Below are 9,807 nucleotides of genomic sequence, written 5' to 3'. Positions count from 1 at the left end.
TATCGGCTATTAATTACAAGTTCACCTTTGAAAACTGTACAGATTTGAATGAATGTTATGTGTGTTGAGACTGTTCGTCTTGTAGAACTCATTTACCGGTATCCACATTGGCACAAGCCACAGCTCCCAATTGCCCTGAATTTTTTGGTTATCCATGCTTTTGTTTTGATGACTAGAAATCACATAAATATACAATTAGCACGACAAAAACACAAGAACTAAGTGCTGTGGCTTAAAATCTATGTTTAAGGCAATATCAGCAGAAATGCCTGTATAGAGGATAAGAATACAACGAGTAAAATTCTTATGAATTGAAAGTACTGCCTCCATCCTTTTTTTAGAGTTCAGTATTTCATTTTATGTTGTCCCTTAATAAGTATTCATTTTGTAAAGTTAATGGGTAAAAGTTGGTGCATTTTCTATTTTGCCCATAAATGTGAATTTCATTTTGAAAAGTTAGTGAGTAAAAATGTAATAATGATATCTCCATAGAGGGTAAAGCCCCGTTCGGACAAATAAGCTACAGTGGCTTATTTTTTGTCCTTATTCAAATTTTTTTCGTATCACTTGGCTTATTATCATTTTTTTTTGGGATTATTGCATCCTCACGACAAGAGGAATCTAAAAAGTAAAAAAATTTGACCGAAATTCAATTTTTTTTGAATAAAGACAAAAAAATTGGCTTATTGATTTACTTTCGTCTTTATTCAAAAAAATTTGAATTTCGGTGAAAATTTTTTACTTTTTAAATTCCTCTTGTCGTGAGGGTGCAATAATCCCCAAAAAATGATAATAAGCCAAGTGATACGAAAAAAATTTGAATAAAGACAAAAAATAAGCCAAAATGGCTTATTTGTCCGAACACTCCCTAAATATAGAAAGTGAAGGTAAAAGTTGATGTGAAAGATGTAATGATGATGTCTTTTTAATAAATTGAGGTTACGAAGCAGGACACTTAAAATGGAATGAAATGAGTAATATTTTTATTTTGTTTGAATGTAAATTGATTTGATTTGGAGTTGTATCTTTTGGGTGACACTTTTTCGTCGTGGACGGACGCGTCTTTTATGAATAAAGGTTCCTCTTCCTTTGGCGACCTTTCGTAGAGTTTTAGTCTATAGATATCATTCTTCTCATTCATTTAGGATGATGGATTTTTCCCTTTCATTCGTGTCCATTCATATGAGAGAGTACAAACACAAAGAGGTTCAACAGACTCATCAATTGAAGTGCTTCTTCTGTGAGGAGTTCGATCAAGTAGTGCTGGGAGATAGACATTCATGTAAACCTTAAGCACCGTAGCGGAGACAAATCTGTCTGTCTTAAGTACAGAGGGTGACACACTCACACTCGCCTTGATCGCCAACTTTGTTGCTTCGATTTTTAGGTTTTTGAGTTCCGATTTTATTACACTTATATTATCGGTTTTCATCACAAAAAGTAAGCATATTTTTCCAACACCCACTACGAAAAAACTGTTCGGATTGGATAGATAGCCAGCAGGTATTCACAACCTGAATGGAATCAGAGACCGGACCTCCCACCAAATCGTCTAAAAGCTATGTGTTGTTTAGTAAGCACCAAATCATCTAAAAGCTATGTGTTGTTTAGTAAGCAACGTCTTGTGGCACACAGTCTTATGCGGGAATTTGATGATGTATGATATGGGTGTATTTCCAGAGTCTGCTAATCTGGTCCCTGACCTTGGAAGCAAGAAGATGGCATTCGAAAAAGAATCAGTATTTCCTGCTCTGGAATCAGTAGGGGACCTCGTTCCTGCTGTAAAATCAGTATTTCCTTATTGCTCTTTATTCTGCCCACTCTTTTGCGCTTTCTTTCCCACTGCCAACTAGTTACTCCTACGGAAGGTTTTAAATTGCGATAGCGAAGGTATCGAATGATACGTAGTATGAATCAGGTGCAGTGCAGCAAAGGTGAATCTTTTAAAAAATGTTTGGCACTGCAGTGGCCGTGAAGCAGTCAAGAAATCGGACTCTGAGTGATACGTATCTGGAATCGATTGATACGGGAGCGAATATCGGGTAGCAGTGATATACCCGGGTTTGGCGGTATCGGAGGGCTGAAAAACAGATACGCAGCGGCCGATACGTTATGGCGGATACTTAAAGTAGTACTACCTGTTTAGGGGAAGGTCCAAACTCCAAAGGTTATGGACACAGATAGGCCCATACTTTTTTATGCACTGAAATTTCACAATCCCCATTTGGGCAAAGGCTGCGGCAGGGAGTTGAGTTCAAGTTCTGTTACTGCTAGTAATAGTTGCTTTCGAATGCAGAACAGATAGAGATGGGTCCGGGATGGAGAAAACAAAGTACTAAAAAAGTCTGAATGCAATCCTTATTTTGGTACACCAAGGCATTCAGTGAAATGAACAAGATTATTCACGCTACGCAAAGTGAATTTTCAAGAGGAAAACAATGTTCATAGTGTTGGTTTAATTTAATATTTTACTTTAATTTAATTTTAATCACGTGGGTTTTTGTAAAGGAGATAATATATACATATACAGTTAGAGATAAAGGAGTGGAAATACCTTTTGAATTGGTCTCCTTGTTTTACTCCTAATTATTAGTAGCATATTGTTGCGCAAACCCACTTTAGCTTGATTATCTCTTATTTCTTCTCATATATATCAGAGAAGTTGTTTGCTTAAACTGCATATAAATCTAATCTCTTTTTTCGGCTGAAACACACAAGTAAAAAACTCATATCAATATCTCCTTCTCTACCCAGCCTTAAAAACATATAAAGTGGTTATCATATATTTCCTACGTACTGTTTTTGTTCCGATTAAATACATTCAGCCATCTTTTTCTGATATAGATTATATTTTATTTGGATTTCGAGTGTTGGGAAATTATATGTTTGGAGAACTTGAAGGTCGATGTATCTTAGAGAAGGAGTACTATTCAACCCTGTGCAAGAGGAGGGTATATTGTTCCTTAGGAGAGCGCTACCACGTGCCTCGACCACCCCACAGGCTATTCTATTCCTTTCTCTATTTATTTATATTGCTGAATTTGATCGCTGAATATTATTCAGAATTATTATTCTACCAGAAAATTCCTATTTCATCTATTTTCTCCAACAATCTAAGGAACGATATTTGTTAGGGTTTTTTGTTAGGGTTATACTTGTTGTACTGTTGAGCAGCTCTGTTTTAAAAAAAAATATGGCATTTGACGATTCGAGTTCTTGCAAGCCCGAGAAGTTCAATGGTCAAAATTTCAGAAGTTGGCAACAACAAATGAAATCTTGGCTCACCACTTTGGATTTATATTCTGTGATTCACAAGGGTTTGGTTTCAAAAGGAAAAGAAAAATCTTCTGAAAAAAGTGGAACTTCTAAGGCTATTGAAATTGTCGAAATTGGCAAGGATTCGATCCCATCGAAAAAATCTACTGATGATGATGGTTTTGATGAGAAAGATTATTTGTGTCATGGTAGAATTTTGAGTGCATTATCTGCTAGTATCTATAATATTTTTTGCACTACTAAGACTGCCTTTGAGTTGTGGGAAGCATTAGAATTTAAATATGGGGCTGAAGATGCCGGTCTTAAACGGTATTATGCGGAAAAAATTTTGGACTTCCAAATGGTTGATGGAAGGTTAGTGATGGAACAGGCCCATGAATTTTAAAATATACTCTATGACCTTAAGAGAAAAGGCATTGATTTAAATGATACTTTTCTAGTTGCTTCTCTTATTAAAAAATTGCCTCCCTCGTGGTCTAAGTTTGCTAGAGAACAAAAACAAAAGCACAATGACTATACTTTTGATGAGCTTTTAGTGTCTCTAAATATTAAGGAGAAGCATCGTGAAAAACTAATTGAAATTTTTGCTTCTGATTTTTCGGCTAAGGCTCTCATTGTAGAAAATCTTCATAAGCTAACGTATCAAAGTTTTAAGAAAACCAACTCTACTAAAAAGTTTGTGAGCCATGACAATAATAATAATAATAAACCAAAGGGTGAAAATATTATTCAGGAAAAGGTAGTGGCTTGTTGGGTGTGTGGAAATACTAATCACAAAGCCAAGGATTGTTACTATCGTAAAGGCCAACCTCCCAAGCCTCGTGGGAATGATGTAGCTCCTAGACCACAAGCTAATGTCATCACTGTGGAGGCCAACTCCTCTATCCCTGCTAACAGGTATTTTGTTAGTAGTCCTGAGTTAAATGCTGTTTCAAATCAAATGTTTGGTTTATAGACTCGGGTGCTAACGTTCAAGTGTGCGCTGATAAAAATATTTTTCCATCTGATTATCAGGAATCAGGCACAAGAATTGTAAGCATGCGAAATGGGAGCATGGCCGGAGTACTAGGAGAAGGAAACGTTAGTTTGAAGTGACCTCGAGCAAAGTTATCACCTTAGATCGAGTCTTGCATGTTTTGGACATTAATAAAAATCTAGTCAGCGCTTCTTTATTAGTTCGTCATGGTTTTAATATTGTTTTAGATTCAAATAAAGTTGTCATTACTAAGAATGGTAGTTTTGTTGGTAAAGGTTATTTAGTTGATGGTTTCTTTAGTCTTAATATTGTGAATTTTGATTCGAATAAAAGTGCCTATAAGTTCTTCAGTTTCTAATGTTGAATGTTGTGGTATTTGGCATGGCAGACTTGGGCATGTAAATATAGATATTTATATTCGGCTTCTCACTTTTTGAATAAAGTGCTTTACAAAGATTGTGATAAAACTCCTTATGAACTTTGAAAAAATTCAAAAGCTTAGCTTAAAATATTTCAAAGTGTGGGGGTGTTTAGATTTCTTTGAATTGGTTAGGCTGGTATGCTCGTAGTGCTTGAGAAAAGGAATGTCAAGATTTTATTTTTGAAGTGATCAAAAGTAGATGTCGATTTGCAGATCATATTGCACCACACTAATTTGGAATTACAGAGTGTTGTTTGAAAGACTTTTAGGTGCATGTCGCTAGCTAGCTTGCAATGATGAAACAATCGATTCTGCATCAATACTTGAAATATGTGGGGGCCTAATCAGCCCATTCAAAAATATTAGTGCGTAGGCTAATTCTTAAATCATCGATCGATGAAGTCCTTATAGAATTAGCGTGCAGGCTAGTTCTTAAATCATCGAGGGGAAAAAGACTGAAGCTTATAAGTTAGTCACCTCGATGGACACCTAACCTTTGTGATTGGAGATTCCATGAATCAGGTTCAATAGGTAACAATAAAGCTGAATGGTGACTAAGAGGAGCACTAAAAATATTAGAGGGAAAATCCCTGGTCCTATTCCTATGGTGATAGTGCTCATGTTATGTGACGATAGGAAGAGCTTAGCTTAAGCTCTGAATGTGTCCAATGTAGGATTTTTACAGGGTGTTGGTCACAAATCACCCTTGGAGGATACATCTATATGAGTGTGGCTGTGAGAAATTAGGCTACTCTCTAAAGACACTCATGAAACAAGATATGTGCGCATGACCGTCAATTGCTCCAAACCGTTCCAGAACCATAATTGTTTCCCGTAATTGTGTGTGTGGCAGGCGTAAGTTTGATTTCAAGGACCTAGTTGAAGACTTTGTTCACTACGGTTCTTCAAACTGAAATTTATTAACATTAAGCGTAGGTTCAAGTTCGGAAGACACCTATGCCCATTGCACAGTAAAAGCACTCTTGTAAATTGATGAAAACTAACTTAACAGATTTGCTGATATGCTTATTCTTCAGTATGTAAGCTCAATAATAAGACAGGAAATAACAATCAGCAAATCTCAATTGTTAATTGATGAAAACTAACTTAACAGAGTAGGAAACCTTTGTTTTGGAGATGAAATACCAACAAAATCGACAACTCCAAATTAAAGTTTCAAAAAAAAGAAAGTAGAAATCATCATTCATGAAATAGGAAACCATTGGTTTACATCTATAATACAAATCAAACACGACAACTCCCTATTAAAGTTTTAGAAAATCTAGAGACCAATGTCCAATTAATAGAGTATACCCAAAAGTAAGAAGAAAGTTAATGATTAAAATTATGTTTCAATATTTTTGACTCAATCTGCACAACTTAAAATATTGTTTCATAACAAAATGGACAAAAGCAAAGTAAATTTATATAAGTAAAATAAGCAAAGCACAGGTAATATTTGTTGGAAATTCATAAATCACGCAACACACGTACTAAAAATCCAATAAAGCTAAAAATCCAATGCTTTAACAACGATGTTTTCACAACGATCTCATTGGTTCTTTGCCAGTCCTCGACATTCCTGCATAAAGAATATCGAGAATTATAAGATTTATCACAATTTATAAACCAATTTATCTAGAATCTAGGTATGACAATGGAAGGAGAAGGACAACTTATTAGTACCTTTGGAAATGTGCAAACATTCTTCTGACCAATTAACTTTTAACACGAAGGTTACCACAGAGGCACAATGTTCATGGTACATAGGTTGACGGTAAAATTTGAAGTTTGCGTCCAGTGTGAGATTAATTTTCTGACCAATCAACTTATTAGTACCTTTGGAAATAAATTGTTCAAGCCGTGCCTTCAGGCACGGGAAGTTGTTTACATAATTGGATATACATTAATTCCCGAAATCAAAGGGAACCATCCAGAGAGAGAGAGAGAGAGAGTTAGGCACGGGTGTGACAAAAAAAAGACCCAATGTTGTAAGGAAAAAAAAACTAATCTCTCACACTCACATTTTTTCTTCCAATTTTCGGCAAAAGAAACCTAATATGAGTAAAAATAGTTCGCGAAAAAAATCGAAGTTGCAAGAGAACTGAAAAAAATCATTTAAGAATCTCCCAATTTTCGGCAAAAGAAACCCAATATGAGTAAAAATTGTTCAAGAAAAAAAAATCGAACTTGCATGAGAACTGAAAAAAATCCTTCGATGTTTGAATCCATTGCAACGTTCAAGTAATCGAACTTACCTCACGCGGATCAAAAAAAAAAAACTTACCTCACTATCAGTAATGATCGTTCGTGGAAAATGTATGCTTGTGACAAACAGACCGTAAAAAACGTGGGTCTTCTAAATAGAAGGTATAATCAAAATTGAAAGCTTTGAAGTAGCAAAGATTCCAAATTTTCGGCTGAGAATGTACAGTATTATAAAAAGTATAAGATAGTATGAAGAATAAAATCTAATAATAAACAAACATTTGATCTTTTAATTTACTGATTTAAAAAAAAAAGTTTGAAAACCACCCTAATTTTCGGCTAGCTGATTGGACTGATTCTAAATAAACCATTCAATCCTCCTGTGATTTCGGGTATACTTTCCTAATATACTATTCCAAATACACACAATCTATATACCATTCCAAATATTTGGTAAATGTGGTAACATTAATTCTCAAAATCACAGGAAACCAATCTTAGACGAAATTGTGGCCTTTTCGTAGTAATTTTTTTTTTCCAAATTTATCCCTCGGTTTTCTACACTGTAATCTCAGCCGTTGAAAAAATGTGTACCGATTCTAGGGTCCAAAATATTATATTATATAGATATCAGAGAAGTTGTTTGCTTAAACTGCATATAAATCTAATCCCTTTTTGTGGCTGAAACACACAAGTAAAAAACTCATATCAATATCTCCTTCTCTACCCAGCCTTAAAAACATACAAAGTGGTTATCACATATTTCCTACGTACTGCTTTTGTTCCGATTAAATACATTCAGCCATCCTTTTCTGATATAGATTATATTTATTTGGATTTCGAGTGTCGGGAAACTATATGGTTCGTGAGTTCAATTTACTGCACAGAAGAGAACTTGAAAGTCGATGTATCTTAGGGAAACAGTACCATTCAACCCTGTATAAGAGGGAGTACATTGTTCCTTAGGAGAGCGCTACCACATGCGTCGACCACCCTATAGGCTTTTCTATTCTTTTCTCTATTTATTTATATTACTGAATTTGATCGCTGAATATTATTCAGAATTATTATTCTACTAGAAAATTCCTATGTCATATATTTTCTCCAACACATAGAATCATAATTGTAAAGGAAAGGCGATGAATTGAACGAGTACGATACACGTAGTCACATTTCTTGCCTCCTTTTTCTCGCTAGTAGATACTCGGTAAAAGGCAACAGCTTGCGTCCAGAGTGAGAAATGCTAAGTTAGCAATTGCTTCAGAAGTCCAAACCATCAAGAAATGGGCCCAACAGTGTATGTTGTGTTATTAGCTCTACGTTTCCTCCCGGACAGTTCCTTCTTACTCACAGAGATGCTTTGAGCTCGAGTGGAGTACTTTACTATATTTTTTTTCCTTTTTTTTTTTTTGTAATTTTTCAGCTTACACTTTTTAGCGCGATAGAGTCCGATTTAACGCTACTATTAAAGTAGTCGGTTATTCGCTCTCTCATGTTTCATAATGTTATTCCAATAAAAGCTACAAAGGCATCAGAATTCATAGCATCCTCAAAAGTACGTATATATGGTAAAAGCTATGAAAAGTAGCTTTGATTTGTTCTATTGTGAATCCATTAACCCCACACCACACTGCAAGGACCGTAATGGGCAGATGAACACTGGGCGTACAAGGAGGCTTGTCCACACTGCAAAGAGGCATCATACAGGCGCCTCCATTTCTGTTGGAGAGCTTTCATTTCCCAGCCAACCACCCAACTGTTTTTATTCACCTGTACCACATCCCCTAACCTATGCAACCACGTGAAAATTCTCTTTCTAATCAATATTAATTACTTTTTATTTGGTTGTTCTTTTGGTGGGTAGCTAGAGATACAAATTAAGTGATTGATTAATTGCGGCGTGAAGTAGCGACCGGGCAAACCCTCCAGATGATACAAGGTTAGGAGTGTTCAACACTTATTAGTTTTCTCATACTCACTCGGCCAAACTTCATCGGGTTCAAATTTAGTATACATTCAAAGAGTCGCTCCCTCTCTCTGGCTTCAATTTCTTTCTGAATCTTATCATTCACTTGGTTCCTATTAGTTTTTTAGTTCTTCATTCCTATATGATCTCCTTCAACACACGTTACGTAGATTTGTCTTTGTACATGGACAAAGAAATCCACACAGACAATCCGGGTTGACATGGTGGTCGAGACTCGAGACTTGAGACTTAAGAATTCGCTTCCTCTTTTAAGTCTTTAAGATTTTAGATTCGAAATCTCCCAGGTGCTATTAATTCCTTTGAGGTCAGTCCATATGCAGCAATTGGTTGTCCGGCTTTAATTGGGCTTCCTGCAAGTGGACGATAGGATTGGACCTCCAAAATTAGTCGAGATCGGCGTAAATTGGCCCGAACATGAGTTATGAAAAGAAAAAAAAAAAGTAATCCACAGACATAGTAGCTGTAGCATTTTTTATTTACGTAATAATCAACATTTAAGTGTTCAAAAATTAATAATCAACATTTGTCCCACATGAAGTTGGCCCCTCACAAATTCAGAATTGGGGTGGACGCCACCAAATTGTAAACATAGGGTTCACACTGTTGTGAGGGGCGTATGGTTCATGGGCTGCAAAATTTTGGTCTTGCAAATAGCAGAATTAACCCCAACGGGGTTGGCCGAGTGAGCATGAGAAATCACATAAGTGTTTCTCCTCCATGAGATTGTATGTTCGAATTCCATAAAAACTAAACATTTCAAACCTCGGGGCGACCGGAGAGTTTACCCAATTTTTAACTTCAGGGCCTCCGAATTAGGCGAGGTCCGCCCAAACTAGTCTAGACATCCGGTTATTAAAATTTAAAAAAAAAAAAAAAGCAAAATTGTTTGACAATTATATCCCAGGCGGCAGACATTCATGGGCAATATTTCTGTTTTTG

Source organism: Rhododendron vialii, chromosome 6a (genome assembly GCF_030253575.1).
Source record: "Rhododendron vialii isolate Sample 1 chromosome 6a, ASM3025357v1".
NCBI lineage: Eukaryota > Viridiplantae > Streptophyta > Magnoliopsida > Ericales > Ericaceae > Rhododendron > Rhododendron vialii.
Note: the sequence above shows the minus strand (reverse complement) of the source record.